Source organism: Amblyomma americanum, chromosome 10 (genome assembly GCF_052857255.1).
Source record: "Amblyomma americanum isolate KBUSLIRL-KWMA chromosome 10, ASM5285725v1, whole genome shotgun sequence".
NCBI classification, from domain to species: domain Eukaryota; kingdom Metazoa; phylum Arthropoda; class Arachnida; order Ixodida; family Ixodidae; genus Amblyomma; species Amblyomma americanum.
In genome coordinates, this window is record NC_135506.1 from 107,467,864 (window position 1) to 107,488,641 (window position 20,778).

Sequence of the window (20,778 nt, forward strand, 5' to 3'; positions counted from 1 at the left end):
TGACACTGAAAAATTTTCTTATTTTTCGAATGGAGAGGTAATTACGCAGGCCGTTCAGCATATTTCAGGTCTCTTGAAGGCCAGTGTTCGCGCAACAAAAAGACTAAGACGGAATAAGCGCAGCCGTACCAGAATTACCGTAAAAAACGGGAGCGGTCATCTTAAAAACAATATTCTGAGTTTATTTTGCATGCGTGGCTTCAGATAGCTGATTGTGGCTTGTCGCAAGGGATTCCTTATATAAAATCGAGCCATTTGCGGCACATAACTTCCCCAGCCGTTGTCGAAATATGCGCCAAACATGCCTCGTGCTCAATGACTTCATCTTTCCTGAAGGAGATATTGTCAGACGTTGGTCCGGCTTTCGCCAGTGCTCCAGTTTTCATATATGCTGGTTTGTTGCTCGGATAGCGCCTGTGATTGCGCGATTACTTCTTTGTCCAGGATGAGAACGAGGGTGGAAAATTGTGTACGCAGTTTATCTTTGAAGCTTAGACAATAGATCTTTTTTATCATCACTCACTAAACTTGCATAAATAACAGTGCCCCTGTTTGTTTAACGCTGCTCTTAAAGTTTGTTTTTCATTACGAATTAGAAGACGTCAAATGCGGCTACACTAACCATGAAACAAAAAGCGACAAATTAAGCTCATCCAGCAACAATGTAGTGCTAGATGAAACGACCGTTGACTTCTGTATGACAGCAAGGTTAAAGTGAAATAGACAATCACAACTCGAAATGCAGGTATGTGTCTATCGACACTCTGCATTTCTGCTTGAGCACGGAATGTCACAGCCTAAAGGAAGGAGGCATAAATCATACTCGCTGCTGCATGAATTCACGTCTGCTTGAATTCTCGACTCACGGGAATTTCTACATGGACGTTAACCCAAAACTTGGCGCATCTTTTTAGATTTTCCTAAAGCTTTTGACCAGGATGCACATTCCCGTTTGATCTCGAAATCACCCACTCTTATGATCATGTGGTCATACCACCATAGCTTGGGCCGTACCGCCACCCAATTAAGTTCGGTTTAAATGTGTGAGGCACTGAAGGTCATTGCTGAAGTGGTGCCTCAAATCAAATGTCAAGGCCAAAATCATGAGTCAATGCCAAAGGCCAAGGTCCGGTCCACAAACATTCATATGATCACGTGGTCATACTACCACAGATCTGGCCATACCAACACGCAGTTAAGTTCGGTTTGACCTTGTGAGGCGTTGAAGGTCATTGTCTCATCCACATCAAAATCGGAAGTCGAACCACGAGGAGCAGAGCTCCCGCTCTAAAAGCTGATGCGGACACACCCATCTCACTTGCCAAATCCGCCTTGATATATTTATCTCGTTTTTATATTCCCTGCCTTATGAAAGCTCCTTTTGCGGGGTGAGTAGCCTCATTGTGATCAAAACGTTGTACCCAATCGATGCAAGCCAACTTCGATTAGACCTCAGTCTCTCTTTAATAAAGAAAGGCAGTTGCTACCATAATTACTGTGTAGAAGATTTCGCCCTCTCTTTGAGAGCTATAGCTTCCCGAAACCAAGAAGATTCTCAAGCAAAGCTGACATAGAGGTAAGCGCGGAGAGGCGCAGACCCCGTCCTAAAAACGAAACATCTCCCAGTCGCTCAACAGCGCGGCTAATCCGAATTATGCTTCCCGAAAGTTGGCCCGCAGCGGTGGCTCAGTGGTTAGGGCACTAGGCTATTGATACGGCGTACCCGGGTTCGAACCAGACCGCGGCGGCTGCGTTTCGATGGAGGCGAAACGCAAGAGGCGCATGTGTGCTGTGCGATTTCAGTGTACGTTAAAGATCCCCAATTGGTCGAAATTATTTCGGACCCTTTACTACGCTACCACTTTTTCTTCTCTCAGTCCCTCCTTTAAGCGGTAACCGCATGAGGCGATATTCCTTCGCGATACGTCGCGCGATGACGCCGCCGTCGCCCATCGCTGCCGCTGGCGCAAACCGCACGAAGCGACGGGACTCGACGTCGGAGCGGCGCGTTTTTAGTGTTGCTCGATTGCGGCAGCTTCAGCGTTCAGTCATTTTGCGTTAATTAACGCGTAGAACAACGCTGTTAAGGCTTCATACAAGATAAAACACAATAAAACATTGAAAAATATATTTAGGTAATAATTTTATATTTAGTCTACACAAAGTCAAGTGACGCAGAAAAGCGCGCCCGAGGGACACTGCGATGAGGTGCGAGGCGACATTCCTGCGCTCTTGTGACTTATAGTGCGTGTTGGACATACCCCACAGCACCCGTTACTTCTGAACTTCAATAATGAGCATTTCATTAAATTCTTGCATAGCTGCCATGGTGAGGGATGCGTCGGCTGTTGCTCCGCGGAAAGCCCGCTGAAAAAAAAATCGACTTTTGTGCGAAAGACGGATCGGAAGTTACTCACCCGCAAGGCCTACCGTCATTGGCTAGTCTCACACGGCACTTCTGGGCGATGGGCGAAATTTTTTGCAATCCCAGAACCTGGGCGACGCGATGAGCGACAGTGCTTCGGCGGCACTCAGCCCATCGCGCGGCGTGTCGCCGCGAATTTTCGCCTCAGCGGTTACTGCTTTATCCCTTCCCTTAAAGGCGCAGTTCAGGCGTTCGCCGAAATCTGAGACAGATACTGCGCCATTCACTTTACTCAAAAACTAATTATTTCAGCCGCAGTTCCCGGGTTCGAACCCAGCCACGGCGACCGCTTTTCAATGGTGGTGGTGTAAAAAATTTATTTGTACTATATACAAAGAGGTATTCCTTGGACCGGGCCGGGATACTAATAGCCATATCGATTTTTAGAATTTCAAAAACGCGATTACCCTCGCCGAAGTGGCTCAAAATATTTTTGCTATATCGTGCTAAAATACATGCGCTTTCGAAAGCATGCTGGCAAAGCAACCTCTTCAGTGCACGTAACTAGTCTAGAAAAAGTTTGCAAGCCAGAGCACCAAGGCTAAGCACGTTTTCGAAATTCTAAAAACTGACATGATAATTACTAACGACCAGCTACAAATACCACTTGCAACTAAGAGCCTAAATGTAATAATTAAAAAGATAATTATTAAAAAATAGTTAAACAGCTTTCCACTTAAAACGATTCGCCGGTTTTCTGGTGCCCTCAAACACTGGTAATACTATGCCGCCAAAGCCATATTTTTAACCCGAACAGCATATTGTTTAAAATTAATTAAAGTCTTTCCTGTAATACCTGGTTTACCGCCTTGAAATACGAGCATGAGCAATTGACACAAGGCCCACCCCCCTACGGCTCCTGCGCGCCCTGGCCTGCTGCCTCTGAGGTACAGCGAGAGATTGTCGGCATTGAGGGAAAGCGGAGCACACCCCTCTGTGCTGTGCAGCAGCTGGCCAGAGCCGTCATACACGAGGAGCTCCAGGACCATCTCCTCGAGTACACCGACGCCTCAGTGGCCCGCGACAGCTGCTCCCTTGCTGCGGCGGCCACCATCCCCGCCCTGCGACTGCACAGCCAGCAACACACAGCCTTCCTGGGCTCCTCCATCACGGCTGAGTTGATGGGGATCCGGCTCGGGCTGGACCTGCTGCTCACCCTCGGCCCTCCGCCGCCCAGGAGTGCTCTGCTGTGCGACTCCCGCGCCGCCCTCAGCCGCCTGCAATCTAACGGCCGTGGTATCCTACTAGTGCGGGAAATTCGCTCGCGCATCGAGCGCCTCGCGCAGAGAGGTTGTGCCGTGCGTGCACAGTGGGTGCCCGGTCACTGCGGCATCGCCGGCGACGAAGAAGCTGACGACCTCGCGACCGCTGCACACCAACTACCTGCCAGCGATCTGCCCCTTGCGCTGGAGCACGTGCGTGCGGCCATCCACGACCATCTCCGAAAGCAGCACCCCGACCCACGCACCGCGGGAGGTGAGCGCATCGACAGTGTCACCGGCTGTCGCGCACTTACACGGTCCCAACGTGCAATGATCCTCCTCGCGCGCATTGGCTGCGTGTGGCCCGGGGAACGACGGGTGCGTCACGGAATCCCGACGAGTGATGTGTGTGACGGATGCGGTGCAGAGGAAACACTAGAACACCTGCTCCTTCACTGTGCCGCGTTCGCCGATGCTCGTCGCGATATGCTCGCGGCCTATAGGGCGCAAGGCATACTACCAGACTCCATCAAGACGCTATTGTGGCCGCAGGGCAGTGCGCGCACTCGTGAGCGAACTTTGGTGAGCCTCTGTGCATTCCTCGAACACACGGGCTTGACGTCCCCTCTGTTCTGCGTCTGGTAGTTACACACAGTGACCGAACGCTCCGCGAGTTCTACCTTGAACGATTAATAACTGGACGCCCCACTCCAGTTGTAACCAACACAGTGCTGTGCGCGTGTGTGATTTAATTCCTCTAAAATGAACTAATCACGGGCACAACCTGGACACATTTCTTATTGTGTAAATAGTTTTACATATTACTTCTCCCCCTGTCCTCTATTCCTGTCCCCTCACCTCTTTCATTTCATTTCTCCATTCTGCCTGCTATCTTTTATTTCCGCTGCCCCAGCTCAGGTGCTTCAGTATCGATGGCAGATGCCGGGGCTAGCAAAAAATCTTTTCCTTCCTTTTTACTGATTTTTAATAAAACCGCTACCACCACCAAATACAATAAATTGGCATAACACTCGCTCCCTCGAAAACATTTCAGCCAGCACGCTAGCTGGCGCTGCTGATGCGTCTCTTCCTTGGTGCGCCATGCAAAAGTCAACGCGGATACGCTCAGGAAAGGAAAGGACATGTTTTCCAAACTACTAGATGCATTCAGAGCGAATCTTCGCGGCACCAGCTGGCTGAAAGGAAACGGATTCGACTTAGTCTTACGGAGGCTGCAGATGATGAAGGTCCTCGTCGGCGGTCCTGGCCCGAGGTTCGACGAATCTTTCGTCAACAACCACTACGGTCAGTACCACGCGCTGGAGTTTGCTACTGTGCGTGAAAGCGGGTAGTGCCTACAGTCTAAGCAGAAATGAATAAAAAGGGAGTAAACTGTCGTCTAAAGAACACCCTTCTAAAATGGTGTGCGCTAATGTACCGCTTATTCCATTTTTACTCCCACATATAGGCGTGTTTGTGCTTAGAGTGTACCCGCCGAAAGAGTAACATTTGAATTTAATGAAGAAGAATGAAGGCACGTTGCCGCGTACTTAATAAAATAACGAAACTGAACCTGGCAACGGTTAAAGCCGCAACACTGGGCCTACTCTAGCAACTCTAGACTAACTTCACCGGTATAGCGAACTTTAGTATCCTTCTTTAGGCAGACCTCCGACCTTTACAATGCAGAATAAGAGTATCTAAAATTACGTTTGCATATATTGAAATCCACTGAGTGAATGAAGTGGTTTTTGTTTACCTCTTTACTGTGCCATACGGTGGGCAACGGAAATTGTGGTCTAGTTTTTCTTTTGTCACGCTTCATTTACCGGCAAAGAGCAAAACCGCGGCTGCACGTTTTGCTGGGGATGCGAAACCGCTTTGAAATCCAGCCGCCCCTCACCGTCAAAACCGAAAGGACATCCGCTTCCGCATTTCGCCCAATCAGGTACGACCTAAAATGACTGTTTCGGGAATGACGAAACCTCGGAATGCGGGCCCAGATGTATGCGCTAAGAGACAAAGGGAGCAATGTCATCATCAACATGGATAAGATGTACATAAATCTTTACAGTACCCAGAGTAACGAGGACGTTAATGAGAAACGCACTTGTGCAAAGCATTTGGACATCCTGCCGGTCAAGACAGAGGAAGTGAAGAAAGCCTTAGGATCAATGCAGTGAGAGAATGCAGCTGGTGATGATCAGATGGCATTATGAAGGACGGTGAGGAAACCGTGCTAGAAAAACCAGATACCTTGTATGCGCAATTTATTTTGGCCCCGAGCCTACCTGAATCTTGGAGGGACGCTAACATCATCCTAATAAATGAGAAAAGGGACGTCATGTAGCTGAAAAATTACACACCGTTCAGATTACTGTTCGTTCTAGACAAGCTACTTGGTGAGCTAATCAATATAATCAGGCAACTTACGCGTTTGTGAACCATGTGACCAGGCAGACTTTTGAAACGGCTACTCGAGAAACGTTAGCCATGTTTCTTGGTTTCGATGTCTGCTGGCTTCCTTCATACATATGCATGCCTGTAGTTCGGCGTCGAACGTCCGCTTGCAGACAATGAGACCGCCATTCTCTGCGCGCGCAGCTGCCTTTCCGGACATGGCACCGAACGGCCGCTTTCTCGACTCGTGGTTCAAAGCCCTGTCGGCGAGGGCCCACCAGAAGTGGGCGGACCAGACGCACGTCTTCTTTAATACGAGCACGGCCAGTCCAACCTACATTAAGGGCAGCAACGTCGTTGTCATCCCTGTAGGCGCACTGTTGCCCATCCTCTTCTATGGTGACGGAAACACGGCATTGAACTACGGCACTCTTCGCGATGTGAGTGGCCGGCTATTGAACCTACTTTACGTAAGGCAATAGCAAATGATTTTGAAATACTTCCTCCTAGACTCGGCGTGAATAACAATGCACATATGTATTTTGTGCCGTCTACTTTTTTAATGCATCATTTCTGTAGACTCAGTACCACTGCATTGGAGAGAACTAAGGTGTCTCTTTTAAGAATTCAATTTCTTTGTTACGTTGAATACGTAACTAAGCAGACAGACTACGCAAGATTACCTCAAAGATATTATTTTTGACCCGCATAAATAGCAACGGAACCATGATGAGATTAAACAAGAAACATCTTTAAGCCATTTTGTAGTATCAGTCATATTGAAATAACGAAGGAAACATGCCATCGCTGGGCGCAAAGAGGACACGTTCACATATATTATAAGAGAGTAATTAGTCATTAGCATCAAACCAAGCCCATCGATACAGCTACAAAGAAAATCTACACAGCTTCCACAGAAACTTCGTAGTCGAAGGAAATTCGTCCTCGCCCGTGGTTAAAACCCTGCACCACCGCCTCAATTGGGCAGTCGCTCTACCAATTCGGCACGTATCTGCATATCGTAAAAGCGTCTCATTGATTAGCGCGTCCGAAGCTAAGAGTTTGGCCATAAGCCTTCGCGGTTTCACATTTCCAGACTACATCATTTCCTATGCGATTCTAAATCTACTGCGGAGCTCCACACTTCCATGCCCGCAAAATCCGCAGATCTTGCAGCCCGTCTCAGACACCGCTCGAAGAAAGCGGGCGGCATTGTAACGACCCCGTGGAATGAGTAAATACCCGATACATTTTCTGGAGACAAAAGCTACTTCAATCGTTACTCTGCCGTGAATCTGGCCTCATTCTTTGCACATTGTTTCGGAATTGGCGCTGAGCTGCTTTTAACGGTTAAAGAATGTAAAGACCAATCCTTCTTTTGAAGTATAATATCCCATCTCAAATTCACAGCCGCTCTGGTAAGGTCCCCAGACTCGTCCATTTAATGATCTCAAATGGTACCTAGTGGCTGGTGAACAAATATGCTTCTAAATAAGCTCTCCTTATTGCCAGAATAGTTATCACTGAATACCACTTCTAGATAAAACAACACTAAATATATCCCGGCAAACAACCGTATATTTCGGTCATGTGCGGCGGCAATCAAGCGCTTGCGAAATGCGATAAAAAGATCTAAACTAGATGCTTAAAGGAGCACATCCTGTGCTAGTCTGATCTTTGCCAGGCAGCAGGTTCCTGTAATGTCTTCGAGTTTTTTGTTTGGTTTTTATTTTGCAGGTCTTGGGTCAGCAGATCATGAACGCCTTCGACTTGGAATCAGGCGCCAGGTACTGCTTATCTGCGGAGGCTAAGGACCGCTACTCCAACTAGAAGCTCTGCGTTCGTCAGTCACACGAACATGTAAATGTTAACCATGCCGCGCATATCGAGCCCGACACGAGCTGCACTCTGATTACAACCGAACCGCCTTCGTGTTGTGCATCAGCAAAGGCAAATTCGGACATCAACTAACGCAACCACAGTGCTCGGCTTACCTGGTGTTTGCGTACGAGGCCTTCTACGAAATCATTCCCGCCTTCCCTATGGCGCCCCTTCCTTATTAGCGCGACGTCGTCAAGGGTCCTTACGTCGTAGAAAATCCCGCGTCCTAGTCGGCATAGGCATTGTTGGCCAAGAGCGAAATGATAAAAATCTCCAGAGAAGCAGCCTATTGGTGGATGGTGGGCCACCTAGATCACGTGAACTTGAGACGTCACCACTACCTGCCCACCATGACAGGTAGCAGCTAAATTTAATGATTGGCCACGAGAGGTTGCTCGGGAAGAGCAACTTGGGCCTCATAACCTCCCCCCCTCCCTTTTGTACCAAAAAAGAAAAGCAAAGAAAGAGCTACATCAAATAAAAATCTGCAGCAGTTGTCGAGCGCTACTATCCGTAATCATTCAGATAAGGATGTCTTCCTTTCCTGTGTCACATAAGCGGCTTCCATTTTCTCTGGATTATTCCCTGCGGTTATAAACTTGACTTCTTTACCTGTTTCATGCTGCGTACATTAAAGGCGTTTAGGCATTCCTCTGGTAGTTTTTTTTTCTCACAGTTCAAGGTGTAAACACCGCGTTTTTTCTGGAGTTAGATTTCTCCAATACCCTCTGTTTCGAAAGACGCTGCAGGTAAAATTTACTTTGTACCACAAAATCTTTTTCTGCATGCTGATACAAAGTGCCGTTACATTACAGTAAACTTTAGTGCTGATTCGCGCGATCATATTCCAAATCCATAGTAAAACAGCGCGGAAAAAACACGAGGACGGAACAAACACGACGACACGAGCGCTGACTTTCAACTGGTGATTTATTACGCACGTGTTTACATATACTATTCCCGCCAAACACTACACAGAACAAAAAATATTCAAGAAACACTGCGTCATCACTGAACACATTAAATCTACCTTGCTGCAAATGCATGCTCCAAACAGGTGATTTCGTGGTTAGCCAATGATAATGAGGACTTGCTAATGCATGCTGCACCCCCCTTGTCAATATGATATGCCTCTACTAGTTCCCTTACTATCTGATCTTTATGTTTGAAGATGACGGATGTCTGATGAAGCAATGGGGCGCACGTGTGCTTAGGTTGCCTGCAGTGCAGCACCAAATTCGAACAGGCTGCCCTGTCCAAAGAATTGCAATGCTCTCTCAGCCGTTCATTAAGACATCGCCCAGTCTGGCCAACATACCACCCACGGCATGAAAGAGGGATCTTGTATAATACAACTTCGACGCACTCAACCCTCCTCTCTACGTGTGCTGTAGTGCAACCACCACCAATCCTCCTTCCTAGTAGGGACTCTCGCTTCCGCTGCACAGCTCGGCAAATGTTGCTTAATTTTCTGCGAGACGAAAATACATCTACTAGAAATTTTCGCCCCACTTTCTTCAGACGGTGTGATAATGCATGGACATAAGGGATGACAGCAATCTTCAGGCGATTCGTGACCTCATCTTCCTGAGGAGCACGCTTATGCTCCGATTTGATTTTGGCCATCAGCCTTTCGCATAATCTTCCGATAGTTGCCTCAGGAACACCAGCGTCCTTAAGCCTAGAAATCTGGCCTTGCACACCTTCCTCAATGATATGGACATACGACTTGTTGACGGCGGCGCGAACACAAGACAGGGCGATGCCATCCTTTACCAGCTTAGAGTGCCCAGACTGAAAGCTGAGTGGGGGCTTGACGGACCGAGGCGAATACAGCGTTTGTTCCGTCCTCGTGTTTTTTTCGCGCTGTTTTACCATGGATAACAGTAACCAACTTGCTCAGCTTTCCGTACTCCAATATTCAAAAATTATGGGGAACATTTGGTTCAATGCTTCAAGCTATAAGATCCGTATCGTGCCACAAATATTTCACTAGGGATTTCTCCCGAGAGGACGGTGCAGTGACCAGTATTCAGCGAATTTGAACACGACTTATTCTAGCATGCTGTAGTGTAACGGAACACGCGCAGAAAGATGATCGCGGCTCATAGATAATCCCACAACGCACAAGCTTATCCAGCGCCTGCAAACTTCAAGTGCGACTTAACATAGCGCTTCTTATGTGTAGAGGAACGAGATGCACATATTTTATTGACGCTATTCAGGTCATGTGGCACATGACTTTTGGAGCACATACTATGAAAGGCCCCCGTTTAAGTAACGCCATCTGCCGAGACTCAAGCTAAATGTAAAAAACTTGCTCGACGGCTGGCGACCTTATAATATTATTCCCCCATGAGGTAGCCACATCCCCATCCCCGCTTACTTTCGCTGATGTTACCGGCATTACTATCCTCTCACTTGCGGCGTCACCCCTTATCCCCCTCACTCCCCTCCACTGCGCAAGTTTCGGAGGTGGGCCAGGCGAAATTTTGGAAATGACCCGGGTCAAATTTCGAGGTTGCTTTGTGTTTGGAACGTTCAGTTATGGTTGGTCAAAAATTTGCGACCAAATCAGCCAAGATCAAATTTCGGGGGCGGCACTACCCAAAGGCTGTTTCCTAAGCGGATTCACAAGGTCACACTAAGGTCAAACTTATGCACATCTCGGAGATAGACTTTTGCATGTAGTAGAGCCATCGCTCTAAAAAATGGCTGACGATTACGAGCCACTGTAATGCCATTTCTGAGCGCATCGGCGGTGGTACTTTAACCGTAGGCGACCGCCTATGTACTTCCGTAAGTCGGCGCCTACAGTCAAGGCAAAGTCGCGGGCAGAGGAAGACCAGAGTCTTGAGCTGAGAGGCGTTAGCGAGAGCCCGAACGCGCGAGCGTGGTTCATAACCTTGTTTTCCTCATTTCTTGCCGCGCGACCGGCTTTAACATTACCTCTGTCCTCCTCGCACTGTCTTCCCTAAGGCCGTTTTTCATCCTCTAATGCGCTCTTTCGCCTCGTTGCGTAAAGTTCGATGCCAAGGCAGGCCGCTAAACGCAAGAAAAGCCGCCTAAAATCTGCGCTTTGAAGCAGTAATCAATATATTCAGATTACACATTTCTTTGAGTAGTGCTAGAATTAATTATTGCTCCAAAACAAACAATCTAATGCTCTCGCGAGCAAATCCGGGGTGTTTATTATATTTTCAGCGAGCAGCTGCACGCACAATCACAAATATCTGCAAGGCGAAACGATGAACCACCTATGTGTTGTGAAAACGGTAGCCTTCTTTGCGTTCATGTAGGCGGGGTATCCGGAAGCGCAATCAGCAGAGAACCCATCGGCCACGCCGGCGGACGTGAGAAACCTGGGGGGCATTGCTATGGCGTACGAGGTCCTCCAGAGTCTTCCCAGTGTTCAGCAGACCCAGTCGCTCCCGGGAGTCAACCTCACAGCAGAGCAGCTCTTCTTTGTTGGCCATTGCATGAAGACGTGCAAATACGACGACCTCACACAGAGTGGCCGTTTCGCTGGCCCCCGCGCTCACTGCAACGTTCCAGCGATGAACATGGACGCTTTCTCAGCGGCGTTTGGCTGCGGCCCCGCGGCGCGCATGAACCCGCAGCGCAAATGTTCGTTCTGGAAATGAGTTCTCAGTATAAAACTATTCGCACACTTCTTAATGGCGGCCTTCCGTTGTCTCGTCTATGTTATATTTCCTCCACTCGAGCGACAAATGTAAAAGACGGCGACAATCATCCTTGGAAAAGCTGCTTACGAGACAAGATGTCTTTTCCCTTTCCTCTTCTTCTTTTCCGGTCCTCCTTCCCCCCCTTCCTCCTTTTTCCCTTCCCTTTTATCTTTTCGTTTTTCTTCTCCCTTTTCGTCTCTCTCTTTTCTTCCGTTCTTTTTCTTTTCCTTTCCGTTTTCCTTTCCTTTTCCCCACTTTCCCCCTTCGTTTTTCCTTTTCCCTCCTCCCCTTTTCCCCCTTTCTCTTTCGTAGCTCGGGTGTTTGACCACATCAACAATCTTAGGCAAGATGTCTTTCATAGAGGCCGCAATATATGAGGCTTACTTTGCTGAAGAAAGCGGCATTTTAATATAGACGGAAATTATCGCAAATATAAACAATAAAACCAGGCAATGGAGGTCCTGTCTAAGCACCAGTTAAGGCTAATTCACACTGGCGAGTCGCAAACGTCGCGCGACCGATATCGGGCAATTAGTTGCGCCTTCAGAAGCACTGGGAAAGCGTGGAGGGAGCGCAGGAGATCGATTTAACCCTGTTCATTTTGGTTTCGAGCGAAGAGCAAATGGATGCAGTAGTATCGCATGGCCTGAAGCAACCTTGATCGAGGCTGCGCGAGTGCCGACGAGAGTTAGGTTGAGAGAGTGTGACCGAGTCGTGGAGGAGCCAAAGTAGCTGATGAGACTGATCAACTTAATCTGCGACGTGGAACAGTTTGCAGGTTCAACGAGAGCATCAGCATTGGGACGGTTGGGCTGTGAGGTCGAATTGCTTGAAGCTGCTATTGTATAGAGCAGCCTTGCTTGACCTGCGAATTCGAGCATTACTGAGCCAGTGGAGAAGAGTGGGACACACCCCGTGAGCTGTGTTGCTGCGAAACATGAGTTGGGCTGTTCTGCCTGTGAGCATTTTTTTCCGTTGTGAGCCTAGAGTTGGGAATCGATGAAAATACCAGCACTTTAACGAAGGGAGCAGCCGGCAGAGTGGCTGCCGCTGTACGATCGGATCTCACGGCATCTGTTTCGCTCACTTCGAAAAGGCTGCGTCTGACTCAAAGGCGGCTCAAGACAGCAGCCATCAGGCCTTCGTACGGGGGCGAACTTGAAGCCGCCAAACCATGTCTCGCAAGAATTCTGTCATTAGGAGTATATGCACCACGTCAGACTTGGTAATAGTTCAGAAGGAACACCTCGAATGCACAAAAACAGCGACGGACACCACGGGCAGAGTACTGAGGAAAAATCAAGGGCGTCCTCATTACTACCTGTCCAAGTGCGCCAAAGGATTTGTATTGGGCTCAGTTCGTGGAATTATTTTTTTATTTCCACAATACTGCAGACCCTCATTTGAGTCCAGGCAGGGAGGGCAGAAAAATACTTTCACTCAACACAAAAACAGTTACATCGTAAAACACAGAACAATAAAATTGTGCAATGTAGTACATATATTTAAAATAGCTCACAGAGTACCTTGTCAAAATCAACAGCCGACATCACCTGTAGAGGCAGGGCGTTCCATTCGTCAATAGTTTGTGGAAAAAAAGAAAATTTAAAAGTGTTAGTATGCGCGAAGTATGGTGCTAAGGTGTGATCATGATGACGACGAGTTCTACGCGTTTCTGAAAACTGCACATAGGGGACTGGTGAAATGCCTAGTTTTCCATGAATTAGCTGGTGAAGGAAGGATAGGCGGGCTATCTTGCGTCTGACGTGGAGTGGTTTAATATAATTTGCTGCCATTAACGAAGATGGGGAATCATTCTCTTGTATCTATTAAATATGAAACGTACTGCGCGTTTCTGTATTTTTTCTAATTCTGCTATGTCTTTTTTTGCATGGGGGTCCCAAACGATGGCGGCATATTCATGTTTTGGTCTTATAAGCGTATTATAGGCTAATAGCTTGCCGCTGCTCGGTGCGCCCCTAAGTTTATGACGAAGAAAACCAAGTTTACGTAAAGCTGAGGATTTAATGTGGTCTATATGGTCATTCCATTTTAGTTGCTAGTTTATTACAATACCAAGATACTTATACCTTGGCACTTCTTTAACCGGAACGCCATTACTGCAATTGTTGAAAGAAAACGGATTTTTCTTGTTATCCGCAAGAGCACAGTCTTCTGAGTATTTATTTCCATACCCCATTTTTCACTCCAGGAAACGACACTAAGCAGAGCATTATCTAAATGTTCCTGGTCAGAAACGGAAGATACCGGAGTATATATCATGCAATCATCGGCAAACAGAGCAATCTTAACAGCTGAGTTAATATCGGAAACTAGATCATTTACATAAATTAAAAAAAGTAGAGGACCAAGCACACTTCCCTGAGGGACCCCAGAGGTTACAGGGAGCGGGGGAGAACAACTACCGCCAATCTCCACAAACTGTGTCCTGTGTTGTAGATAAGCTGCAATCCAAGCAATGAGCGGAGGTGGTACACCAATGAGCTTCAGTTTTAAAAGGATTACACAATTCCAGGATTACACAATTGCAACTGAAAGGTTGATTTGCTAATGCTCTGAAAATTCTTCAAGCTCTTTTTTTTCTCACCAAGCGCTTTTTTGTTATTTTACTTTAAATATTCTCCTATCGTTTTTCATTAATACAGTTTTCAAAATTCAGGCTGGGCGCTAATATTTTGTCGCAATCACCTATGGAAATTTTCTTGTTTATGCCAGTACAACTTGGCCAATCCCCCCATGTGTGTATGTGCCATGTTTATATCTCTATTCAATCTTCTCGCGTCCTTTTTTTCCGGCGAAAATGTACCTTGGCCAATCCGCCGCATGGGTATGTGCCATATTTACTCAGGTGAAGAAGAAGAAGAAGGAGATTACGCAAAGAGCCACAACGACTTAATCATTATTATTTATTCTCTCTCTTTCTTATTTTTCTTATAATTTTGAAATCAAAACTGTCATCCCTTTTCTGTTCATGAGGAACAATTCACCGGTGTTGCGCCCCCACGTGCTTTTCCTTTTTATTACCTGCGTTCAAGTGAACAGCCACCCGATTCTTGGCCGATCCCCCTGTGTGGGTATGTGCCATCTTTTGATAGGCTAACAACAACAACAACACTGCTTCCGTAATTGACGTGCCATCAGGCAGCTTAGTGTTCCAGGCACCATCGAGACCATCATGTTCCGCAGTAAGTGGCGTCTATACATGCCGCTTCAGTTCCGTACGCTAGCTCGCATCGCGATATACTCTTCACGGCGTACCTCCTCCATTCTCCTGCAAAGGTCCTTTCGAAATAACTGTCGTGACGTGAGCTAAACTAGAGTGCTGCGTGGCCCCACCTCCGCGCGTTTACAGCTGGCTCACACTGCCAGATGAATATATGCTCTCGCTGTTTCCTGACCACTGCCTCAGCTTTCCCTGGAGACGCTGGACTACACATTGCCGTACTGCTAATGTGTCCAAGCATAATGTCAACGAGAATCAAGTCTGCGTCTTAAGTCATGACTGTGGCTTGTAGTTCATCTTTATTAAACCGTTTCCATGAACATCCGTACTGCGGAGCTGTTGTTGCTCCGTACTCCGCTTTCTGCGTCCAGAGGCGCCTCATTTTGAAATCTGTGCGACGGAACTAGTTTGTGATGGCAACTGATGAGGTCGCTTGCTCAATCAAACACATCGGGCGCGCGTGCGCTTTTTTTTACTGGCAAGGCGTCAGCTCTGCCGCCGAGGCTTTTCGGTGATCGAAGACGTCTTTGGCGTCAGTAATGAAATTCTCGGCTATGTAACCTTGTAAGTAGACGGTCGTCTGGGCAACTGATATCATCGAGCACAGTGAATGTACAGCTCAATGTAATAAAGGCAAGGCCCACTCACCTTTAGACTTTCTTAATGGTTAAATAAATGATAGTGAAATGGGCACCTGTGCTTCATCACCCTCCCCTCACCCAACCTTCGCAGGAGCCCACAGACGCAGAGAGGTAAAGGATCCGCGATGGAGATAGAGTCGACTGCAATGCTTCTGGTGGCGGGTGGCAAGGTGAGCTGACGCACTGCACTGTGCTTTCCTTCGGAGGGAGTGCGGTTCAGCAGAGCTGTAGAAGTTCCACGGAAGGAGACCGTGGTACCACTCAAATGTAAGCAGTCTTTTTTTTTTTATTCGAGAAGTGTGCCATGAGGCATAAGTTGAAAAGGAAAGGGGGGAAGGAATGCACGGGATTGAAAGTTAAAAGAAGGAGTGAAGAACCGTTGCGCTGAGGTAGTCGCAGAGGTTGTTAATGAAACGGTTGTCCATTGTCCACTTCACGAAGTCACTTTCGCGGTTCCACCGCAGGCCAACCTCCCTGAGGAGCCGTTTTCTGATAGCAGCCGTCGCTGGGCACGTCCACAACAAGTGCCGCACATCACATATGTCCGGTGCAGCGCCACAGTGAGGGCACCTGTCAGGTAGTGGCAGATCTTTATCTTAACTTTACCGGGTGCTGGGACTTCGGTGATCAACGAGGCCGAGTCCACGGGTGGAGGCCGGTGCCTTGCAAAATGTAAGCAGTCTCACGCTACAACCTTTCAAGACGCTTTCGTGTTCTCTTAAAGGAGGGCAATGTGGCCACGTCAAAACTTGAATCCCGACAGTGTATAGCATCGATAGAAAATAAAGTATCTGAAAAAAACTAAAACAGCTGCCTGTGATGAGCGAACTTGCCCACCGATAATATCCTTGGTTGTGTGTTCGATAGTTTCGTGTGTCGTTACTTGTGCTTGTCGCTGCACTGGTGCCTTTTAAGGTTTTTAATGTAAACGGGCAAAACACGCCCACATATGTAATGCCAGCACGTGGACCAACTTGTCATGCGGTGCGCAGGTGTTTAGATCAGCAGTGACTTGGTCAGGTCCGCAGGCCTACCGATATGCTTCTGAGCCCTGTTAGGATTGTTTACTACACATGTGAAGCTTGAGGTTTTTTTTAAGGAGGGCTCTTAGCCTTGTCACTCTGGATTTTGATAGCTGCAGCACACGCACCGCTACAGGGCTAAAAGCCAAACCTTATACCCTGAAGTATTTTCACTTACACTGTTCCTAAACATCTACTGGGGGTTTTTGGTGTCGACAATATCATCATCTTCAACCTAACTTCGGGCACATAAGGAAGAAGGCCTCTCTCATGTATCTCCAGTTACCGTTTCTTTGCTATCATTGCGGCTACCTTTCCCCGTAAACTTGCTAATCTCATGCGCCCACCTGACTTTCTGCCGCCACCTGCTACGTTTGTCTTACCTAGAAATCCTGTCCGTTACCCTTAACGACCATTGCATGTATTTCCTTCGCATTACATGCCCTGCCCAAGCCCATTTGTTCTCACTAATCTCAACATATCAGTCTTTGTAGCACATAAAGATACCGTCTCGTGTGCAACGCCGTATCGTGCTGCTGCCGTTACCTGGCACGTTACACATGATCATGCCATGCTCAGGCAGTTTAAGAATAAAGATATGTTCGCAGTTGGGTATTTTATTTTTTATGTTGTGCCAGATGGTATTTTTAATACGCCGTGAAAGAACATCACATGGAGCAAAGGCAATCCAGTGGAGGAATGTTCGGCTTACTTGCTTTGCTGCAGTTTTTTCTAATATCATTTTATGCGTCCGCATGCATACACTTATGCGATTAGTGAAATTTGTTGGTTGTGACTTAGGCTATGCTGGCCGCGACAGAAACTTTCTCGTCATTTGAAACCATGTGGCGGCGGGGAATAGTGTTAGTCCATCGACCATCAGCTTGTCAGTTCACCCGTTCATCTGGCAGCCCTGACCTAAGTTTAAATGCGAACAGCCTTTGGGATATCAACGGCAGTTGGCGCTGTCTCGTAACACAGCTTCCTGCCATTCTTTTCATCTGACGGCAAAATGAACGGTCGTCAAATACGTCATGTAACAGGGATATAAAACGCAGTGGAATATATCTTCAGTTCTGTCGTTCCTAAGGTACTACACACTAAATATTTGGCCTCTATACTCTTTTAAAACATTTTTTACTAGCGTAGCAGGTTAAATGTAACTTACGAAGGAGGAGACACAGGCAGAGAGATGAAATTTGCGTTGATACGGTGGCCGCAGGTGCCACAGAAGAGGGGCAAGTGACACCAGTGGGACAGGCTTTCATCCTGAAGCGGATGTAGATGAATAAGCCGTTACTATGGTGACGACGTGAATAACATCTGCATTTAATGGTTTTATAATGGTATTTAACGGAGGCGTGTGCGATTGGTGTACGTATACAACTTTGCGCTTTTATGCAAGACTCAAATTCCTCTTGATGAAAGCCTAGCAAAGCCTTAATAACGGTAATTATTCACATGCCTTTAAGAAAATTGAAATGCGAAATGTAGCCGTTTTTTTAAGCTAATGTTGGCGCGGCAATTGCGGGAGTCATCAAAGTATTTGCAAAAAATTAATGCTTCTATATTGGATCGTCAAGAATGGAGTTCAGGTGTATGTGAGAAATATAGCCAGTTCTTTAGAGTGAACTGGGGATCTATTTTCTTTGTTTTGACTGAATCACTGCTATAAATTAAGAAATAAATGGTGTTATTACCAGTATCTTATATATTGCGTACAAAAAATGATGCAACAACATAAATTCTACTATAAATTAAAAACAGTGATATATACTAAAGGAGCAAAAAATAGAGCCTTCTTGTTCACGTCTATTTGAAAGATTAGAAGGGAGAATCTGATCGCCTGTTCTTAGTACTGTTCCGCAGTCACATAACACGCGCCTAATTGGATGTAGAGGGGTGGCTACACCGAAGACGGTACGAGGGATCATAATTTTATTCATTTCAGATACCTTAAGAGCCCTCAAGTGAAAGCTTTACATGAGGAATGTGCTTACAATATGGTATTAGTAAAAGAACGATTCGGTAACTTTTCCAAGATTATCCAGACTTTTATGAAGAATGCCAGTTACGGGAAGACTGTTACAATCACGAACTGTCTGAATGAAGGGGTGAAGATCGGTCATTGTGCACACTTGAGGCGTGTGAACGGCTGTGGGGTGAATTGTGCAGGCTGAAAAACGATGATCAGGGTTAATACGAGAGTAATTAGGAGAAATGTATTATATTATATATTACAAAGATAGTCTTGCAGTTTGGCGGCACTCCTGGAGGTCAGATAGGTCTGCTTTATTTTTAACGCGCGCAACACTAGCAGACAGCGAGTAATTAGAGTAGATTAATCGAACGGCTCGATTTTGTCATGCTCAGTAGAACTGGTGAGTGCAATTCCAGCTGACAGGTGCGTACAATAAAACCTCTGTGGGAGCTAGATGTAAATTACGACGAAGGCAGCCGAGAGCTTTGTTGGCGTTGTTAACTACCCGCATTATGTAGGTAGACAGAGGTTCTCAAGAACGCTCGAAAACTAAAAGAATAATGTCGGATATCCTTGTTTCCCACAGACAAAGAGCAAAATGCAAGACCAGGCAGCCAGTGAAGGCTGCACAGACAAAAGCAAACCACCAGACAGCAAGGATGGCTTTTTCGGTTTAGCCACCAAAACATCTGCCTGTTCGGAGCTCCAGCCATCGTCCTGCACGTGTGTGTTTTGCTCGACCTGGCAGCGTGGTCTCAAGAGAAGGTATTAACACATTGCTTAACATTACTTTCAAATCGACTGCTAGTGCGGCGCTAAGTTGACAAGACATCAAGAAATAGAGCGCGCACATGTATTAACATCAAAATAAACAATAGACAACAAAAAATAACAGGTGCACAAGAGAGGTTCGTGATAATCCTTTACAAAAGGTGGCAGTGAACGGAGATGTTAAACCCACAAAAACGACAAAAATGCTTTTTGGCATAACGAAGTTTCCATGTGCTGCTAAGACGAAAACAATTGCAATCAATATAGCGCTAAAATTTATAGATTTGCAGTGGAAAGTAAGTAGCTCCTTCTAAGAACATCTAATACGCCTACTTTCGTTAATATACAGTGTATCCCAATTAACTTCCGCTAATCCAACAATTCTTGACAAAAGCATTTTTGAGCAGGAATCAGGTCATGGACGCAGTTTTATCGTATAATGTAAAATTTCAGTATAACAATCAATATATCCGTCGACCACCCGACGGCAGTTTTGAAATTATTTTTGCTATTAACATTTTTGCTATGGTCAAAAGTGTTGCCCATTGGCTTTCTATGGCAGTCCTAACTGCTCGACGCGATCTGGAAACACATTAAAAGAAAGATTTTGTTACACATCAGAAGAATAGACCATTACCTTCAATATTTCTATAATACAACGTCTGTCCGTAAAGTTCCGAGACTAAGTCCATTGAAATAATATTGCTTAACATTGAAATCATTTGTGCAGCATCCCTTCGAAACAGTCTCCCTTGCAGTCTATACACAACTTCCAACCCTTCTTGAGGTCTTTGAAATAGTTGCAAAACGCTTCTTTTGGCAGGGCTGTCAGCTCCTTTGTCGTGGCGTCTTGAATGGCCTCCACGCTCCCTATCCCTATCCAGCGACCTTTTAGGGCTCTCTTCACACGGGGAAACAGGAAAAACATGTAAAGCGCACTCAGGACAACAGACAAGGAAGACCAAGCAACAACGCGCTTGTGTTGTTTGGTCTTCCTTGTCCGTTTTCCTGAGTGCGCTTTATACATTTTTACAAGATGAAATACCAACTAGCTTAAATGTCGATGGTGCTTAAACAGGAAACAATCTCATGGGTAAAGGTCAGGCGAGTATGGCGGATGGCGAAGTACAGTAATGCTGTGCTTGGCGACAAATTTTGTCACGCTCAGAGCAGTGTGCGGCCTTCCGTTATCGTGAAGAAGGCTCAATTGCCCAGATGCCTATAAGTCAGGGCGACTGCGTCCCAGTTGATCAAGCATGTGTTGGAACAGGCGGATATATAATCCCTGATTCACCGTCTGCCTTTGAGGGATGAATTCGTGGTGTATGACGCCTCTGGGATCGCAAAAAACTTTCAGCAGCATCTTTGTTTTGGACTTCTGTCGCCGCATCTTTCTCGACGCCGGATAGATTGTGGACCGCCATTCGGCGTTCTGCCTCTTTGTTTGTGGATCGTATTGAAAACACCATGTTTCGTCTTCAGCAATGATGCTGTCGACGAATGCAGCATCCTTCTTTGCCTCTGA